The 20,829-nt window shown below is 38.6% G+C and overlaps 1 protein-coding gene and 1 non-coding gene across 20 annotated transcripts in view; both read left to right on the forward strand.

The window, feature by feature from the left end:
• The window catches only part of RBFOX1 (RNA binding fox-1 homolog 1), a 2,485,439-nt gene that overhangs the window by 1,635,557 nt on the left and 829,053 nt on the right, over positions 1-20,829 (forward strand). The gene's annotated exons all lie outside the window — the stretch shown is intronic.
• Positions 16,349-16,453, forward strand: LOC119621223 (U6 spliceosomal RNA). Its single transcript, XR_005237793.2, has one exon. It is a non-coding gene; the product is annotated as a U6 spliceosomal RNA (small nuclear RNA).

Genomic DNA, 20,829 nt, shown 5'->3' on the forward strand with positions numbered 1-20,829 from the left:
TCCTTTCCTTTTTCTTCCCTTCCTTTCCTTCTTTTTCTTCCCTTCCTTTCCTTCCCTTCTTCAATTGTGTATTGAGAACCAGATACTGTGCCAGCCACCAGAAACATCTGAATGATCAAGGCAGCCTCCATCTGCTTAGATCCTTTTAGTAGCTGTTTTATTGTTGAGTATGATGATGTGGGAGTTCTATTCCCAGTTTGTATTATTTTGAAGCCACCTCTGAATTCTGAGTAACTCTGATGATGAGTAGACTGTGTCTCCTTGGGGCCCCTGTTTGAAGCTAGGATTTAGGTGAGCAATCCTGATCCCACTAAGGAGAGAGCAGGATCACCTGAGCCACTGACGTTTAAACCCAGGATATAAAGGTTATCATTGCCCTCTAGAAAAATCAAATTGGTAAGAAAGGAAAATCCTCCCTTATGAATGTTCATCAAAGAGTGTTTCCCATCAGGTGATATTCTGTCCCTTCAGGCCACGGTGGGATTCATTAAAGATAAGAGGACAGTGATGAACCACCTCTTGTGTAGGAATATTTATATATTCTTGGATTCTTCAAGATGTTGCAAATTCCATTTAATAAGTAAAGTGGTTATCTCAGTCACAAACTACCATGAGGCAATAATGATGGTCCATTTGTCAAAAACCGCCACTCAAGCACTAAGGAGATGTGTGTAACAGTTGGCATTTTAAGCATTGTGATTGTCAACCCACTGATTGACAGACTTCTTAATTGTCAATTTGGATAATAATAATTCTGCTGCAAAATGTTACAGAGAGACAGAGAAAGGGAAAGGAAAGAAAGAGAAGGAAAGAAGAGGAAGGGAGGGAGACGGGAAGTAAGGTGAGGGAGAGAGGGAGGACGTGAGATAAATATTAGATATGCTTTGGAGTTTTTGAATAGATTATTGCAAATTGTGTTCAACCCCACATCATTGCTGGCTGGTTGTCTTTTTTTATTTGTGGTGAGGTGATTGCTTCAGAAACCCTGACACAATTCTCTGTAGAGTGATTTTTGTGTGGTCAAGAATTTTGTGACTTTAAAAAGACTTTCCAGTTCCTGCTGCTTTGGGACTTTGGCCCTCTCTATGCCGATACATAGATCTTATTACACTGTGTTGATAGCTACCCTGATCTCTAAATATATCGGAAACTTATTAGGAAGAATCCCAAAGAAGTCAACACCTTTACTGAAGAACTATTTAAAAAGATGTATTGGTAGCATCTAAGTGATCGCATTATTCTTAGTGAATCAGAGGCCTCCATCCTAAGAAGCATGGGAGAGGTCAAACACCATGTATGCCAACTGAAAGAGTTAAGCCATTTTTCTATTTACATGGTTTATTTCACAAGTGTCTGACTCATTGAGCATAACCAGCACAGTTAAATGACAAAATTACTCTTTGGTCCTTTTTTTATTGACTACAATTCAAGGCTGCTTCAAGCCTCCCAAATTTAATCCCCGAAGCTCTTTGCCAAGAACATTACCTTTTATTTTCAGTGTTAAACTGTGTAAGATACCCCTAAGGCTACATGGAAACTTACTCTCTGTGATAGCAGCTAACGGAGTGTATCAATTGTTCATGATTTCCCATTCTCCTGTAAATTGGGAGAGGCAGGGAGAGCAGTGGAATGCGAATTTTGTTCTGTCAGCACTTTCTTGCCCCAGCTTTAGCCCAAGCAATGCCTGTTTTGGTAATTAATTATAGTGTGTTTGTAGCTCTTCATTCTCAGTTACCATTTAGCAACCTGTCAAATCCGGAGCTAATGAGTCTATCCCATAGAAGTCAATGCATTTACTTTATTTTATTTTTATGCATCGAGACAATACTGATTTTTCTTAGGTCTGATGAAGTTGAGAGGGAGATTCTAAACCAGTGTATGGAAAAGGCAAGGTTTTTCTACTCATAACTGTTCATCCCAAGAATGGCTCTGCTTAAAGCTTTCATTGATGTTAGTCTAACTAGAAATTGGAGTATCCCAGTTATTAATGTGACAATAATTTAATATTTGAAGGAAGAAATAGCTGACTCATAAGTGTCCTTGTCAAAGTGTTGTTAGTAAACAAAGGTTGAATGGTTCTGAGATTTCTCTCAAATGATGAAGCACACTTTGTAGGGGATGTTTCAGAGGTCTTCCCTCTGTGTGTTGAGAGACTAGATTAGGAATATCTAGCTTAGGATTTTCATCTAAAATACAGGAAAAAACAGCAGATTCGTGATACTTTCCTCTTCTCATTGCTTTTGTGATGGTGTTCTTTCTTCTTTAATTGTGGACTTGCAGGAGTTCTGTAATCTCTTTATGGGAAGGACTTAGGCAGAGCAGTTTGGTTTCAGGGCAGACGGAGAGCATACTCCTTGAAGCTGCTTTCATATCAGGCTTGCTTGTTTTACTCAGAATCATATGGTTACAGCTCAATTAAAATAGCAGAGTTTTCTGAGGATGGTTTCATTCGCTTTATGTGAGACGAAGACGATTTCATTGACTTTATACAAGACATATCACTAATCTCTACCGAAGAATAGAAACAATAATTTTCTGAAATTACATATCAGAATATGAGTGTTCAGCTCAGCCTCTTTATGGAACAATGTATACCAAAAACACATCTTTATTCTTAGTTGAAAGTCTTAGAGAACCCAAAAATTAGAGCAATGGCATTCACCTCTGGTGGTGAGAAGTAAAATCTTCAATTCAGCACACAAAACTCAGACTGATAGCTATTTCTGAAGCCTGGCTATAACTACAGTATCACGTGGCCGATAAGTTCTGCATTTCTAAAGGAAGATATTTTTTCCCTGTCAATCAAAAGTGAGTAAAAACACATGTACACATTTTAGCTTAGCTGACCAGGTCACAGGGATGTATACCTTTTTATGTATAAGTGCCAGGAGTGAGGCTGGAAGGAGGAATTAAGTTATGTTCCCTTAATACCATCAGTGTTGTATTTTCCTTAAAAAGAAATGTATATATACAAATTAGTTCCTCAATCCAATAAGAACATGATTCTTACTGTTTATTACAAAAATGCTACCTCTTAAGTATTATTTCTTCCCATCTCATTCATTGATAATGTCTATTATATTTTTATAATAAAGAGTCAAAGATTCTATGCGAAATTCTCTGTTCTCCTCAAACAGATGAGGGACCATATTCTGATGCTTTTGCCCATACTTGGGGCTTCATATCGACTCTAATATCTAATATAATTTATTTTACTTGTCGACTCTGTTTTTCAGAGAACTTGATAAGCAGAAGAACAGTTGATCGCTCTTGTTCAGGTCAGCTGCACTAATGCCCATGGAGCTGCAAATTTCCCGAATGTGAGTGGCTTTTATGCTGCTTGTAGAAATCCGAGTTTAGATGAGCCACACTTTGTAGAAAATGCTTCAGAGGCCTTCCTGCAGCCTCTCTGTGTGGATAACCTCCATGGAACTATATTTGGTAGACACTGAAAGTTGTAACCATTTAATTCAAAATTTTTAATTGACTGTGGTATCAGCAAAATGAGAAATGTCTTTCACCCTTGATCTTTGACAATAGCAGACATGTTAATATGAAGTTATTGTTAAGCCTCCAAAAGGCACTGCTACAAGTATTTTTTTTCTGCCATTCTTGTTTCTTTGTAGATTCACACTTTTGAGTATTCAGAGCTTGCTTTTCCTTTGAGTTAGAGGAATGCATTGGAGAGAAGTGTTATTGATGAGGGCTGATTAAGCAAATTAATGAATTGAGACAGCTGAATAGTAAGTGAGAAGAATTTGAGGAGTGGAATTGGTTTTTGCTCATTGACTGTAAAGTGTAGGAGTTAAAACCACAAGGGTACCTGATGAAACAAGCTGTATTATCAAGGTAAGTAAAGAGAGAGCATTTGGAATTGTATACTATTTTTCCTCTTCCAACGAATAGCTGTGTGCTAGCTGTTCACTGCTTTCCTGGCATATATTTTTCTTGTTTCATTTTCTGAGTCATCTGCAATAGTGGAAATGAATTCATTCAACAAATATGTATTGAATGCCCATTATGTTCCAGACACAGTGTTAAGGCACTTAATGGTACTGGTAGAAATACATTATTTAATATGTCTGATGACTGAATGTTCTCAGTTCTAATGGAGTCAAGTGTTTTTGGCTGGGGGTGGTAATCTTTGGAAAGCATCTTGGAAAGCCTTTGTTATTTCAAACTCTTCAAATCTGCAACTCTTAAAAACGAGGCAACACTACATGTTGGCTAAGACGTGGGGGCAGCGGGCGCTCTGCCGTGATGCTGGTGGGAGTGTATACTGAAGCACCTGCTTTGGCGCTCAGTTTTGTAACATCATGGGCTGTTCAAGACGCATGTACTTTTGAGATATTTCATCCCTAGATGCACACATGAAGGAGACACATAGAAGATTCGTTTTGGCATCCAAGCGAAACGTTAGGAAGACAACAATCAACCAAACATTAATTGTCCACCAGTAGGGAAATAGAAAATAAATTGTAGCAAAAGTCATGTCTGGTGTGCCATGTTAAAATGAATAAACTAGATCTCTATGTGCCAATGTGGATAAATCTGAAAACTATAATGCTGAACAACAACAAAAAGTAATTTGCAGGAGGAGACATACAGTATGAATACATCATTTATGTGTGGTTTTTGGACACAGAAAAATGTGTTCAAAAATATGTAAATGTGTTCAAAAATAGATATTCCAAAATATACATTTACGTGTATTTCTATATGAATGTGTCCAAAGATATGTATTCTCTTGGGGTATATGCATATATGGTAAAACAAGAGAGAGCTATGTGGGAGTGATACACAGTAAGTTCAGCAGTATGCCCACCACTGTTAGGGAGTAGGGGAGGGGTTGTAATCAGCGAGAGTGACTGAGAAGGATTCCATTATATTCGTTATATTTTATGTTGCAAGCTGCAGGGTGGACATATGGCATTTGCTGCAGCATCTTTGATATTTTTTATAGGTCTGATGTATTGCATAAGAAAAAAGAGTGCATCTGAAAAGCTACAGCTATCGCTGTGTGTGTGTATATACATGCTGAGATTTTTGAGCACCAGACTCTAACCATAGTCTAATCATTTTCAGGTTTGCAAAAGGTTTTTGTACAAAAACAAGGTCCATTTCGAGTGCAGTATCTTGGTAAGATTGTTAGGGGCACATGAGCAAAGGGATGCAGTAGCCTCAATCTACAAGGCAAAAGATGGACCCGTGAAGCAGTTCCCTAATGTCTTTGATCAATGTAAACTGCTAATTGCAAGGTCTGACTCTCTTTTCCAAAAGGAATGATTTTTTCCCCCACTCAATTACAAGAATAATTGCTTCAACTCTCAATGTTCCTTTAACTGGGCACATTGAATGTTAGCATCTTAGGCTCTCATTTCATATGAAACTACTAAGTTGTTCCAGTTAACAGCTCTTGTATCGGGTCTTTCTGTTGCAATATTACAGTCTTGGCATGCACCCTTCTCTATTTTTCACTGTGTATAATGAGGTCAAATTCGTTTTGGAAGGCCTTGAGGTCTTCCAGATTTACAGCTATTTTGAAAACCCTATTGATAATAAATATTTGGCCAGAGTGTTTCCATGTTCATACACTCCCCATCTTTCCTGGCCAGGGTCCCTTTAGTTTCTTTTTCTTTTTTTGTCTAGCCTGCATTTTCTCCCTGCCCAGAAATGTCATTAACATTAACAAGTGCTCTCTCTGGCCCTGGCAGGGGGTCTGCAAACAGAACTGGTTTGGAATGTGCAATGGGAGGCTTGAATCAAACAAAAGCTGTGATACAGACTGGAGTGTGTAAGGCAAACTCGATAAGCTCCAGTCAATACTGACAGGAAAAATCACAGCAAAACTGATTTTGCTGAGAACATGTCATTGGCCTATGAGGGAGACTTGGAAGGGATGCTTCAGCAATAATAACAACAAAAGAGTTTTTCATTTAACTTTTATATTATGAAGGGTTGCTGTGTGTGTCATGTTTAGGGACATAAAGTTAAATAAGTACTGATCCTTACTCTAGAGAGTTACTGGGCATAAGAACTGCGAAGTCCTGTGCCACCTCCAGAGATTTTAATTCTGTAGGTCTGGAGTGGAGACTGTTTCCCTTGTGAACAAGCTCACAGGCGATGCTGATCCTGCTGGTTCCTGGAAGCACATTTTGAACAGCAGGGCCCCAGAGCAGGTTCAATGAAATGGAGGAAAGGAGTCAAATAAATATCCTTTCATGCAGTGCTATGGGGAGACGCAATGGCAGAGTTATTAGCAATACTACAGTTACCTAGGAAAAGGAGCAAACAGCTCTGCCTTGCCCAGGGAACCAGCAGAATGGAGGTGATACTTAACCAGCACCTTGAAGAGTGAAGAGAGAAATGATAATGAGAAGATAAATGTAAATGACATTAAAGATGTGATCTGTTCCAGGATGCCATTTTTATCTTCTTTGTCAGAAGGAGGGAGAGAGAATGGCATCAAAATACCAAGGTTCTAGGTTTTTTCCCCCTTAAAAAAAGAAAAGAAAAAAGAAATGACCCTAAGCACAAATTGGATGTTGGCACTTTTTTTTTTTTTTTCTTTTTTTTCTTTTTTTTCTTTTTTTACCAAAACCAAATACAACCTTATGGAGGTAATGAGACTTGTGATGCAGTCTTAGGAGGATGTGCTATGAGAGGAGCCAAATTAGGTAACGACAAACAAATACCAAGTTCTTTATTGGTATTTTGAATATTTATTAAACAGTTCCCAATCCATTGCCATTTGTTTCCTTCACACTTTATGCTCCCTCCTTCTTCCTTCTCTTGCAAAATCCTCACAACTTGTCCTGTCTTTCTGTTCCTCTTTTTTTTGTTGTTGTTGAGATTATGCCTTGCAAAACCTCTAATTAACCTGCCTAGCAAAAGCTGAACCTTCTTCAGAGTACAGGGAGAGTACAAAAAATAAAAGTGACAAACAAGAAAGCAAAGGAGTCTCTTTAGCAGGAAGGAGGAGGGGTCATTTCAGGGAAATTATTTTAATAATTCTTGTCCCATCACATAAATAATTCATTTTTTTCTTCTATATCACTGTATTACTAGACTTCATCCCAAAGCATAACTCTTCCACTTTTAGACACTTTCAAAAATAAGAAATTAGAGAACACACTTCATTCTTTTGTTATCCTATCCAGTTATTTCAAGACAAAACATTTCAAAAATAATAAATTCAGAGTGCAATAAAGGAACGCTATTTGTTTTACTTTTGCAGGCACAGACATTTTGTGAAATCGCCAACAATTCAGAAAAGAAATGACATCATCATGGCCAAAAAAGTAGAAATAACATAATCTCAAAATAACATAAAAAAACCCACCTTAATTAAAAATTCAGCTTTAGGTTTAAACCCCTGTATTCTCCCTTTATTTATTTATTTATTTTTTTAAATCATGGGCTAATATGTCAAAACAGGCTGGATCTGTCAAAGGCAGGATATTTGGGAATCAAGGATCTAATTCAAGTGTTTCACTTTGTTCATGATGGAAGATTCCAAACTGGCTTTTAAAGCCTTTTAATAATGTATGGAATCCTGACGAAAAAGCTGCTTCCTAGAATATGTTGCTCTGTTCAACCTATATTTTTAAGTGTCTTTTTCCTCTAATGTGGGTTTAAAAACAATGAGGAGAGACATGTACTGCTTCGGTATTTTGTTGAGGCCAATTCCCTTTTTTTCTGATGTCGTGTGAATGGATACCCATCAAAACAAGAAGGACACTTTTGGTTTTTCTTTTTGGTGATAAATCGAAAACACGAGTCAAAAACGAGCCCTGTTCCTCAATCCCAGTGCCATTGTTGGAGTGGGTTTTTCTTTTCTTTTCTTTCTTTTTTTTTTCTTTTTGAGATGGAGTTTTTCTCTTGTTGCCCAGGCTGGAGTGCAGTGGCGCGATCTTGGCTCACTGCAACCTTCACTTCCTGGGTTCAAGCGATTCTCCAGCCTTAGCCTTCCACGTAGCTGGGATTACAGGTGCCCACCACCATGCCTGGGTAATTTTTGTATTTTTAGTACAGATGGGGTTTTGCCATGTTGGCCAGGCTGATCTCGAACTCCTGACCTCAAGTGATCCACCCGCCTTGGCCTCCCAAAGTGCTGGGATTACAGACTGAGCCACCGTGCCCGACCTGGAGTAGGTTTTCCAAGTACTTATAATAATTACTTCAATAATATGTGTTCATTGCAGATAACATGAAACATGCAGAAAAACACAAGAAAAATAGTTTCTAATTTTACCACTGTTTATGATTAGTGTGCACCATTTTGGTATTTCCTTTCTAGCCCCACACACCAAGGTACCTTCATATTTTTTAACACATGGTTAACTATTTGCTACTATGTTGCAGGAAGTGTATCGGGGGTTAGAAATACAATTTGTATTAATTGTAGATAATATTTTGTGATCCATTATTTTTTAGTTTAATAAGATACTATGCACTGATATTCTTCTTCACGATGTGTGATGACAACATAGTATTCCCTAATTCATTTAATTAATAAGTTCGTTTTACCTTCTCATTTTGCCTCTCATTTGCTATTTGATCACCTTTCACAAATGGGTTTATTTGTTGTATTTTTTCCTGCTTTATTTGTAAGCAGAATTAGATAACAGTTGCACACTGAGAATTTTCAGGTACAATTAACTTCTCCCTTTTTTGCGTGTAGGTTTATTTCTTCCTGACAAGACTTTCGCCTTCTAAGTAACTTAGTGTTAAAACATTACCTGAAAAAGCCAATCCATTTGGTTCTTGCCCAGTAATGTCTAAATCATGTAAGAAATGCATTGAAGAAACAATCAGGGAAAAAAAGAGGGAGTAATATTGGCTAGCACAACATCTTTGAATAAATCTGGAAAGAAAAGAATAAATCTGGGTTGAAATAGAAGCCAAAAGACGATATTTTTATGTAAAATAATTCCCCTGTCCTTTTCTTTCCCCAGCTCTTTTTCTATCTAATATGCATTTTTCTTTATATTATAAAACAGCTTTGCTCACCTTATCTCTGGTAGTTCTTTATTACTTCAGTCTCTTCTCATTATTTTTTAATGTTCGGGAAATGTAAACTACTTTCCTACCACTTTTCATTTTTGTGGATAGGGTGGCTGATGGACTTTAAGTTTCAAGCTATGATGAAACAAGGAAATAGATCACTTCTTACAGTGTAATAATGGAACTCTGTTGATGGGTCTAATAAAGAAGAAAAAAATTCAAACCTTATCCATCATTTCCATGACTTCTAGTGTCTTTCCCATCTGCATCTTTGTGTTAAGCAAAAAATATATAATGCAAAAACTGTGTTTCACAAAGGACTTTTTTTTTTAATGGTTAGGATTTTCTAAGGTTGTAACTTTTGCATGTATAGTACTTGCCACACAAAGCATCAAGATAAGGAAACCAGTCCTTATGGGTCCTTAGCTATGTGACAATATCTAAAGGTCATACTGTTTTAAACATAAAGAAAACCCTCTAGGTAGAGTCTGTATTAGCTGTTCTTTAAAGATTGTTCTTTAAAGATTATGTTTAAAGATTGCATTCTAACCAGCAAGAACACTTTCAGTGAGAACTTCTCATAAAGCAGTCAAGTTTTAGCTTGGAGATGTACGAAGTGCAGATGTTTTGTGAGTTTTCATCTTGGTCTTGCAAAGAAAAGCATGAAGCTATATAAGTCTTTCTGTAGGGAAAAAAAATACTCTTTTTTCTTCCTTTTTTTTTTTTTTTTTCCTTTCTGATGAGCATGGATGGAGGAGGGAGAGCTCCTTCTGGATCATCATTGGCTCTGATGATGGTTTTGTACAAGGAATAATCTCTCTTGGGGTAGTGATTGTCTTTAATGACCTTTATAATCCAGAATTTTTGTTCATCTGAGAAACTGATGAGGATTAAGAGAAGAACGGGGGCCAGGCGTGGGGGCTCACTCATGTAATTCCAGCACTTTGGGAGGCCGAGACAGGTGGATCAGTTGAGGTCAGGAGGTCAAGACCAGCCTGGCCAACATGGCAAAACCTCATCTCTACTAAAAATGCAAAAATTAGCCAGGTGTGGTGGTACAGGCCTGTAGTCCCAGCTACTCGGGAGGCTGAAGCAGGAGGATCACTTGAACTCAGGAGGCAGAGGTTGCAATGAGCTGAGATTGTCCGGGTGACAGAGCACAGGACTCTGTCTCAAAACCAGAAAGGGATCCAACACATACTTATCAATTAATGTGTCAATTACCCATGGCCTCATTACCTTTAGATTTGCTCAGAACAAGTCCTGTTTATCCCTTGATCCTAGTGTAATTATTAACATCCCCCTTTCTGCTGACAGGTGTCCCAGTTTCAATGATGTATTATACAGTCGTTCCATAGCAGCCTTCTTAAACAAGAGAGTAATCAAATATAGAAGTCAAGCATCCTGAACAGACAAATTGGCAGTTGAATTCTGATTTCTCTATTTGCTTCTTCTGAGAAGCTAAAACTACTATATTTCAGTTAACTTATTTGAAAAATAGGTGTGATAGTAATGTTTTTCCCATATGGGTGTTGAGAAAATTAATGTGTGAAATTTTGATCAAAGTACTGATAAATAGTAAATATTCATTTTACGTTAGCAAATAATAATTCCCATTTTTTTTTTCCATTAAAGTCTCTCAGTGCTATATGTTACAGCCTCCAGGTCATTTAGTATATAGAAACAGAAGTACTTCCTGGTCAGCAGCAGTGGATGCAGGAAGTGGTTTATCATAAGATGGACACAGAAAGTGATTGCATGGTAAAACAGACTGGATTCATCTATGATAGATAAGTGTCTATAAAGGGACTATGGATCTAGAGACATTTCTGTAAGTTTTCTTGTGGGTTAGTGTTCAAACTGGTAAAGTTGCCAGGACAAGGTAGGAAAGTCAGATTCAAGCCAATGCTTCACATTTATTGGTTTATGATTTCTTTTTCCTTTTTCTTTCTTTTTTTTTTTTTTTGAGACAGAGTCTCACTCTGTCACCCAAGCTGGGGTGCAGTAGTACGATCTTGGCTTACTGCAACGTCTGCTCCCTGGGTTCAAGTGATTCTCCTGCCTCAGTCTCCCAAGTAGCTGGGATTACAGGCACACACCACCACGCCCAGCTAATTATTGTATTTTTCCTAGAGATGGGGTTTCACCATGTTGGCCAGGCTAATCAGAACTCCTAACCTCAGGTGATCCACCTGCCTCACCCTCTGAAAGTGCTGAGATTATAGGCATGAGCATGCTGCACCCAGCCAATATTTCTTAAAGATAGGTGATAGGATTGCATCTTTTTGCTCCTTGAAAGATGGGCTTGGCCACGTGACTTACTTTGACTAATGAAATATGCAGGGAGGTGATATGACTGTCCTCTAGGTGGATGCTTGACGTGGCATTTTGTGATTTACCACATTTTCTAGCCCTTGCCTTAGAGATTTTTGGATACCTGAGTTGAAATAAACCATCTGTCAGCTCATGTCCCTGAGTGACTACAAAAAGCAAAAGTTCCAGCCAACCTGTATTAGGCACATGGCACGAATAAGAAATAAACTTTTATTGTTATAAGCCACTAACTTCATGGGCTGTTTATTATAGCAGCATCGTGTAGCCCATACTGGCTGATGCATCTTGCCTCCTGCTGGCCTGTCATATCTTCTGCCGCTTTGCACTCTCATCTCTTCCTTCCCCCACTTGCCATTATCACCAACATTTGCTGACCACCTGTATGTGCAAAGTGCTTGGTGTCAATATGTTGCTCATAAGAGCCTTATCAAGTAAATACTTTTTATATCTTGACACTGCCAGATGAAGAAATGAGCTCAGAAGGTCACTGTTCACAAATCCCACAGTTGTAGGCAGAGAAAGAGTCAAACGTGGGTCTTTCAAACTCCAGATTCTGTTATTAACTACTATGCTAGCTGTCTTACATTAGGAAGGAGTTCACTTACTGTCTTTTGAGTTTTTTCTTTAATGTAAATGCCCTGAGTTTTTCAACACATATAAAAGGGTTTTATGAATCCTTTTTGTTCATAAAAGGAGATTAACATTAATTTCTCTGTAGAGTAGGATGAAATAGAGAAAGGGAGAACAGGAAAAATATAATTGGAATCTGTTATCAACTCTGATGTCTTAGAAGTAGGGTTTTTATCCTTCTCAAAATAAATTCTAGGACACACATTCATCCCATTTGCAAAGCCATGTGACTCTAGAGAACCATGTTGACTGATTGGAAATGAGTAGAATTCTAAACAGCATTAGCTTGATGTGGAATTTCCAACTACTTAATTCTGGTTAGTTTTGAAGACACATGAGCTGACTGCTTCACGGGAATCAGGAATGAAGGGGAATCTGTTCAGAACGTATGTCTCCCCACACTAAAAACAATTCAAAGCCATAAATTACTTACATCATCTCAGCACCTGGGGGACTGCTCACTAATTCTAGGGCCTATAAAATAAGGGATCAAAGGGAACATTTCCTATGTTGATGCTGTGAGATCTATGCATATCTTTCAGTTCTTTCTTTTTGGATGATGGTGGTGATGATGATAATGATGATTTTTGCATAAGAGTCTTGGACCACCTCATTTTCACAAGGTGCTAAGGAATGGGTTTTAGGGTTTGGCCCGAAAACCTTATTTCACCTAGAATTTTGCAGGCAGAGCAAAGAGTTAGCAGCCTGGGGTGGGGCAGTGAAGGAGAGAGCGTTCCCTTTGGTCACTTGAAAAAATCAGTGCCTTTTTCCTTGTCAGCACTACTGAAATTTAGCACTGCTAGGAAACAGAAATCTGATATTCCAAGATGCTCCCATTGGATTTTCAGACATCTCCTTTGCATTTTGATTGTTTCAGCAAGTCGTACCTCACTTCTGATACCTATAAATATCTCAGGTTTTAGTTGACGCACGTCTGGCTAGCTTTACAACAAGGATTTAAGAGCTTCGCGATATTATTTGCCATGAATAATTGCTAGTGGAACATATTGGATCACCTTGTATAACTTTTGCAGGTTGGTTTTAATTTCAGGTTTGACTGTTATATTGTAGCTTTGCAAAGCAATAACAAAAAAATCATAATTTAGATGAACAGAAACAAAACAAATGATGGGAATATTACCATAACCATAATTTTACAGCACAGTTTAATTATTTGGTTCAGTAATGTTCAATAATTATTTCAACACCAAAATTCCTCCCCACCCCAGCCCCTCAACAAACTAAACAACTGTTTCACTACTAGCAACTAATTTATAAGGCAATTTCAGATTCTTAGGACTTCTTGTCTCTCTGAGATTTACAGTCACTAATAAAAGGCCCTAACTTCGAGAGGCATGAATTAAAACTCATTTATAAAGATAATAAAAATTCAGACTTTTTCCAGTTCTATCCAGAAGTGTCCATATTCCTGTGGGCTTGGATGTAAGTGGATGAAGCCCAGTATCAGGTGAATAACAGGTGCTCATTAAATATTGGAAAGCAAATGAACTCACAGATGCATATAAAGTAGGCAGAGTCTTGGGAATGGACCAGTTGACTTATCTTTCTTCTTACATTCCTTAGGATGAAATTTGATGAAGGTATTTTTCTTTTCTTTTCTTTTCTTTTCTTTGAATAAACCAACTGAAGTTTAATTCCATGTGTCTGAAAATCCCTCCCCACTTTTATTGATTTTTTTGGAGATGGAGTCTCGCTCTGTCCCCCAGGCTGGAGGCTGGAGTGCATTGGCATGATCTTGGCTCACTGTAACCTCTTCCTCCTGGGTTCAACTGATTATCCTGCATTAACTTCCTGAATAGCTGGGATTACAGGCATGTGCCATCACGCCTGGCTAATTTTTGTATTTTTTAGTGGACATGGGGTTTCACTATGTTGGCCAGGCTGGTCTCAAACTCCTGAGGTCAAATGATCTGCTCACCTTGGCCTCCCAAAGTGCTGGGGTTACAGGTGTGAGCCACCACGCCCGGCCTGAAAAATCATTCTTGACTCTTTCTTCACCCTTATCCCTTATGCCCAAAGATCAAGTCCAATGAATTGTCCCCTCTTCATTATTGACTGAAACTTTTTGCTTCTCTCCATTCTCCCTCTATTCTTCTGGCCAAAGCCACTCTTTCCTCTTGCCTAGAGTGCTGTCAACACTTCTAAACTGGCCTTTCTTCCTTCACTCTTGTCTCCATTAATGCATTCTCCATATACCAGTAAGAGTGATTTTCTGTTACATGATCACCATCATTCTTGCTGAAATTTCTACTACACCTCCCACTGATTTTAGGATCAAGTCTGGAAATTCTGTCAGTGGCCATCAAGGTGCAGTTGCTGCTTAGCCTGTCGTTTCCTAAATCCACATCTGATGGCACTTTTTCACTATCCGTGGTCTTTCAGAGAGGAAGAGAGAGAGAGAGACAGTGAGAGAGTGAATGTGTGTGTGTGTGTCTGTGTCCCTGGGTGTAGAGCATGGGGATGTCTGAAACACTTTGTATAATCAATCCCATTGTTCATTATGATTGTGTGTAGGCATTATTTCTGGAAAGCCTCTCAGTTATATACCCTTGATTGTCTTTTCATAGCATCATTGTAATGGTACCTGTTATGTGTTAATATGATACCCTCACTCTTTCACCAAATGGAAAACTGTGAGAGCGGTACTATGTATATCTTAGTCACCAACTTATGCTCAGCGCCTAGCACATAGTAGAGACTTAATAACTACCGTGTAAATGAATTCAACACATCTATCCAGTTGGACAACTTGGGGTAGTTTTGCTTGTCTGCAGTCTATCTCCCTCTCTTCTTTTCTCCCTCATCTCTGTTTCTCTCTTTCTCTCTTTCTCATAGTAATAATAGCTTTACTATGACCATTGCTCTTTTTTTTTTTTTTTTTAACCTATCACCTTTTAACACTTTATGAACTGTTTCTAAAACTCAACTTAGGAAACAGCTGAATTAGCCCCTTTCTTTAGGTTTCAGGCTTCCCTGAATTCCCTCGAATTCTCTTATTTGAAAGTCTGGTTCCTGTTTATATTGGAAACATTCTTTAAAAAGAGAAAAAACATTTGGAAGGGCAACAAAACACCCAGTTAATGTGCCACTGCTTTGAATATTCCTGCAATGGTAACAGTTAAAGTAGAATCATTGCACACTGTGCTACCAAAATTAAAATCCAGGGTGAGCTAGATTTTACAGTTGTGTCTCAAAACCTGCCTTTTTTGTCCTTTAGGAGTTAAAAGTGCAAAAAATAATAATAACTGAGAATAGAGTTGAATTCATTGCTTCAAACAAAATGGTTAAATTCTGTTTGGGTCTTTAAAAGAGTTAACAGAATATGACAATTCAAAAACTCTATGTTCCATAAAAATAGTGCTATTAGGAAGAAAGCCATACTTCTCGGTAACCTCCCTGACACTTGCTCTGTTTGAGTTCCCCGGCCGCAGCTGGTCTTGAGTATAATGCCATTGATTTTGAGAGATTTTATAAAGATAATTAGATATACTGGAGTGTATTCTATATTCTCGGCATTTCCGAGGCTATGCAAAGCCACCCAGAGTTTTGAAATCTGTACCTGGTATTTCTTACTTGAGAAACTTTTAGTTTCTATGCATTGGAAAAAAAAAATAATAATCTATAGCCAACCTTCCTCCTGAAGTGTGAAGAAGGAATAAACTAGGAGTAGAGATTTTTGCCTCCTTTTTCATTTATGTGAATAAACGTATGAAATGGATGTTTAATTTATGCATTAGTTATCTTGGTCCCAAAGCATAACTCTTTTAACACCTTGAGCTTCCTTATGTTGGAGGGGGAAAAAGAGTGTAAAATCATTAGAGACATGATTATGCTTTAATTTAGGTCTTTTAGTTATGTAAGCAGAATGCAATTAAACAAGAAGTGCTCACTATGACTACATATTTCAAATAGGCTTTCAATTTTTCAGTTTTATGTGTATCTTCTGCAATTGCATGAAGCTTCCTCAAGGCTATGACAGTGAATTATAGCTGTGTTCTTGTAATTATTTTCAGCTTAAAAAAAAAAAGAACTTTCCTGCATAAACTATTGAGTTAAACACATTTACACATCTAGTTTTTATTGGGATTCTGTGAGATTTTACACCAGCCATGAGATTCTCTCCATTCATAGGTTTAGGTGGAAAATGTGAGAATTTATGGCATCATCATTGTCACTGTCACTATCATGCTCTCATTGTCGTCATCACCATGAGTGTTTTCTTGCTTAATTATTGCAGCAACTCTGTGAGCTTTGTTGTTGCCATTTTCCAGATGAGGAATCCGAGGCTTTGAAACATTAAGGAACTTGCATAAAGTCAGACAGCTAGGAAGCATAGTATCTGAAATAGGAAACCATTGCTCTCTTCGGCGGCACATCCACTAAAGTTGGAATGATACAGAGAAAATTAGCACAACCCCTGTGCAACAATGACATGGGAACTTGTGAAGCATTTCATATTTTTACTAAAAGTAGAAATACCAGTTGATCCAGTATCTACCATGAGGAAAAGAAGTCATTATATGAAAAAGACACTTGCACACGAGTGTTTATAGCAGCACAATTCACAATTTCAAAAATATGGAACCAGCCCAAATACCCATCAATGAACAAGTGGATAAAGAAAATATGGTGTGGGTATACACACACACTACACACACACACACACACACACACACACACACACACACACCCTACTCAGCCATAAAAAGGAATTAAATAGGCACAGTGGCTCACGCCTGTAATCCCAGCACTTGGGAAGGCTGAGGCGGGTGAATCGCCTGAGGTCAGGAGTTTTGAGACCGGCCTGGCCAACATGATGAAAGTGCATCTCCACTAAAAATACAAAATTAGCCAGGCATGGTGGCAGGTGCCTGTAGTCCAGCTACTCAGGAGGCTGAGGCAGGAGAATTGCTTGAACCCAGGAGGTGGAGGTTGCAGTGAGCCATGATTAGACCAGTGCACTCCAGCCTGGGTGACAGAGCAAGACTCCATCAAGAATGGCATTCGCAACAACCTGGATGGAGTGGAAGGCCATTATTCTAAGTGAAGTAACTCAGGAATGGAAAACCAAGCATCTCGTAGCTTAGCTGGTTTTCCATTCCTGAGTTACTTGACATCGTATTAATATGCTAACATATCCTCACTTATAAGTGGGAGCTAAGCTATGAGGACACAAAGGCATAAGAATGACATAATGGACTCTGGGGATTTGAGGGGAAGGGTGGAAGGTGGGGGATAAAAGACTACGTACTGCTTGAGTGATGGGGGCACGGAAATCTCAGAAATCACACCTAATGAACTTAGCCATGTAAAGAACACTACCTGTTTCCCCCCAAGTATTGAAATAATAATAAAAGAAAAACATTGTTATGCAATAAGAAACCAAGAAGCTTGGCTTCATAGCCCATGACACTCATCTTAAAAACGATTCCAAGTTGGGCAGAAAACAGGGAAGAAGCTGTGAGTGGGACCAAGTGTGGTCAAGGAAAGGAGGAAAAATGTAAAGACTCAAAATGTAGGTTGTAATCTTATCTGTTGACTGTGTTACCCTAAGTTGCTTATACCATTTAATCGTATAACACCTACAGTGCTTATGTACATAATCATCTTTGTAGTTACTATAGTGCTACTGTGGATGATGATGATATCACTATTGTAATTCAGGAAATTTCAGTATCTTTGAACAGTTTTAGGTTGTCTAAACAATGCAACTCATTATGGTGGGGGTGAGTTCTTTAGAGAAATATTTGTGTTTTACTCTGTCCTTGATACACAGCTTTGACCTCTCCTGTCCGACGTGACCCACGTCTCTCCAGTTGGTGGTGGTTTTTGAGGGTTCAGTTGTAATGTGTGGCTTCTTTCCGTGACTCACACAAAATTGGCTGCGAGTCTTTGAATGTTTTGACTCACCATTAACTGCAGTATACATCAATTCAGTGCTCCGGCAAAGACTACAAATTGTTTATGTCTGAAGCAAGGCCGTGGTTAAGGAAAATAGTAGACGTGTTAAGGCCTTGTTTATTTCAGCAGAGAAGTTTAGAGTTGAACCACATCTGGATAAAAATAATTTTAACATAGGAGAAATTATATTTTTCTGATACTGTAAGCTCCCCTTCTCTGGTAGCCTAAATGAGGCAACACCACAGTTGGGCATGGTGGCCCATGCTTGTAACAGCAGCACTTTGGGAGGCCATGGCAGCAGGATCATTTGAGGCCAGGAGTTCAAGACCAGCCTGAGGAACATGGTGAAACCCCATCTCTAAAAAAAAAAAAATACAAAAGAATTAGTCAGTTATGGTAGTGCATGGCTGGAGTCCAGGCTACTTAAAGGGCTGAGGTGGGAGGATCACTTGAGCCCGGGAGGTGGAGGTTGCAGTGAGCTGTGATCATGTCACTGCACTTCAGCCTGGGCAACAGAGTGGACCCTGCCCCCCAAAATAATAATTAAACAATCACAACAAAAAAGCAGGCATAGTAACACACATCTATAGTCCTAGCATCTCAGGGGGCTGAGGCAGGAGGATCACTTGATCCAGAAGAAAGCCAGGAGATTGAGGCTGCAGTAAGCCATGATTGCGCCATTGCACTCCAGCCTGGGCAACAGAGGGAGAAAGACTGTCAAAAAAAAAAAAAAAAAGGCCGGGCGCGGTGGCTCACGCCTGTAATCCCAGCACTTTGGGAGGCCGAGGTGGGCGGATCACAAGGTCAGGAGATCGAGACCATGGTGAAACCCCGTCTCTACAAAAAATAGAAAAAAATAGCCGGGCGCGGTGGCAGGCGCCTGTAGTCCCAGCTACTTGGGAGGCTGAGGCAGGAGAATGGCGTGAACCCGGGAGGCGGAGCTTGCAGTGAGCCGAGATTGCGCCACTGCACTCCAGCCTGGGCGACAGAGCTAGACTCCGTCTCAAAAAAAAAAAAAAAAAAAAAAAAAGCAAAACAAAAAGAATCAGCAACAAAATCCATCTTGGATTCCTTACATCTAGTCTTTCTATTCTTGGGAATTGTCCTAGAATCATCCAACTGCTTCCTGGTCACCATATTCAGTGGACAATGAATGACTTGTGGACTATTCCACCACCAAAGAAAAATACTATTGATACCATCCAACCCCTGAAATGAGCCTGTATTCTATGCAAAGTTAATTAGCTGAAACAAAGTCTCTCTTCAAAAATGAAGTGATATCAACAATCACCACTTTGGTTTTTGTCACTAGTTTATCTTCATCACATACCACAGTACATAGCACATAGTAGGCGCTTAATACATACTTCTTTGCAAAAAATTAAGTCACTTCTATAAAAACTAATAGACTGAGAAGCCTTGGACTTTATGATGCACCATACTAGAATAAAAGACTTGCATTTATTTATTTTTTCTCAGAGTACATTTCACAGCTAGGGTTCTATTTCTTAATCTTGACTGGAACCAAGGAAGTTATCTGCCATCTGATCAAGAAAGAACCCATAGTCCCTGCATGGTAATTGGTGCGCTTTTTCTTATTTATATTTGCATTACAAGAAAACATGAAATAACTGTATCTCCTAAAACTGACCGAAAGATGGATTTCAGATGTGAGCTATGGCATTGGGATTAGCATTCATTATAGTGTAGATGCAAAAGTGCTTTTAGCCCACCAAGTACTGGGTACACTATTCTAACCTTTTTTCAAGTTTCTGAAATATTTATGGAAGAATAATTTGTAGAATAATGAATATAGTTTTCCAGTGGAGCAACAAATGCACACTATATTTCTGCTATTGTTTGTTATTAAATATTCATATGTATATTTTGTGTTTGCTTCATAACTGGCCATTTACTGGTGCTTAACAAACATAGACAGTCCTGCTGAAGAAAAATAACACCAAACAACAGTAAACAAAAAAAGCAGATGAATGAAAAAAAGATACCTTGTTTCTGCAGCGGTTACATTTAAAAAGTGCATTTAACATTTTTAATACAGTCCATATTTCAAAAATCCCACATGTTGACATGTCCTAGAGAAAGATGGATGGGTTGACTTGGAGGTATGCCTCTATCTAGTTTTATGTGTGCATCTGGCAGAGCTAATCTTTGCTTCCCTTTAGCAGAACACAAAAATGTAATTCTCTAATAACTGACATAACTACATCATCTTCCAATATGGACTGCATTATTAAATCACAAAGACAGACAAAACCAGAGTAGTGGGGAAGCTTGACTTCTACTTGATATCAGACCATAAAATGCCTACTTACTGCGACCACACGGAAAAAGAGCATTGACTCTCGGGGCTTGGAATTTGGAACAACTTCTGAATTCACAGTCACAGAGTCTTGTATGTGTGCAACAATATCCGTGTCTTTGCAGTTTTGCATACTGTTTTAGAGTTTACAGCGCATTTTTATGGACAAGCCCACACTGATATAGTCAGAGCAAGCGGTGAAACAGTAGAGGCCCAGAGAAGTTTCCAATATGGTAAGAATTATTTATATAGGACTTTTAAATTGTATAAATTGCTTTAACACACAGAGTTACATTTTGCTTGTGTAACTAGGAGAATAATTCATCTAACAGTCTTCTTCCTATACCCAAAATACCCATTCAAAGTGAATAAGGAAGGGATTGCCTCCAGACAAAGAACTTAGGTTTTTGCAAATGGTAGTTACAAAATGTACACAGAGTTTTGGATTAGCAAAAAGTAGGGGATAAGTGCTTCAGAGAGCCGAGTCATTCTGCTTAAGCTTATAGGAGGAATTTAAGGATGTTGTGGCTTCTAAGAGGGTTGGAGCTGAAAGACACATGAGGGTAGGAGAGATAGAAGAGAGACTGGGTGAGATATGTGGTGGCCTGTATGTAAGG

The sequence above is a fragment of the Chlorocebus sabaeus genome, chromosome 5 (assembly GCF_047675955.1).
Source record: "Chlorocebus sabaeus isolate Y175 chromosome 5, mChlSab1.0.hap1, whole genome shotgun sequence".
Classification (NCBI taxonomy): Eukaryota; Metazoa; Chordata; class Mammalia; order Primates; family Cercopithecidae; genus Chlorocebus; species Chlorocebus sabaeus.